Raw genomic sequence first — 819 nt, forward strand, 5'->3', positions numbered from 1 at the left:
GCACAAAAAAAAAAAAAAAAAACCACGCGCAGCAACAGCTTTCAGCGATAAAGAAAAGGCAGTGAAATATTAGTTAAAGGAAGGAGGGAAAAAGCGCTTGAAGTTACGCAGTGTGCAACGGCATTTTCGTTTCGTAAAATCGGAGCGTGAACTGTACAACTAGAAGAATGAATTAAAAGAAGTAAGAAATCATCTGAATGGAAAACTCTTCTAAAGACATAGAACTGCTCGTGAGAGACTATGCACCGTTACCGATGGAGATCAATGAGACTGGGCCCTCCGTATTGCATCTGACACGATCAGTACTAATTTCCAAGCTTCGTCGACCTGCATACGCAGGTTCAAGAAATCGTACAGGATAGGAAGTCGCAAAATTACCAAGTTTGCGTCATGTAAACGTGTAGAGCAGGCGCAAGTGACAGACAATGCTATAGAAAAAATCATAGCTGGCGTAAAGAGGAAAATTGCTGTTATCCCCGCAACTGTTGTTTATAACGTTAGCCAGTCAGGTTTGGTGAAAGAACTGCGTACACACCGCACTAAATCATTTAGGGGTGAAAAAAAGACGGAGTCGGTTTTCCAATCAATGAATGAATGACAAATTCACATACGATGATGCCAGTGATAAGCATGAGTGGTTTACTGTTTCCACAAGTGTATATCTGTCTTCAAGAACCACAAGGCAAATTAGAACCAAAAATAAAAAAAATGGACTGCTTGTTTCCAAAAGTCTTGTAATCGACGTATCAAAATCTGGAAAAATGGGAAAGAGTAATTTTCAACATTTCATTCGAAACGTATTCATGCCCGCTGCAGAAA

The sequence above is a fragment of the Schistocerca americana genome, chromosome 2, assembly GCF_021461395.2.
Source record: "Schistocerca americana isolate TAMUIC-IGC-003095 chromosome 2, iqSchAmer2.1, whole genome shotgun sequence".
In the NCBI taxonomy this organism is placed as follows: Eukaryota; Metazoa; Arthropoda; class Insecta; order Orthoptera; family Acrididae; genus Schistocerca; species Schistocerca americana.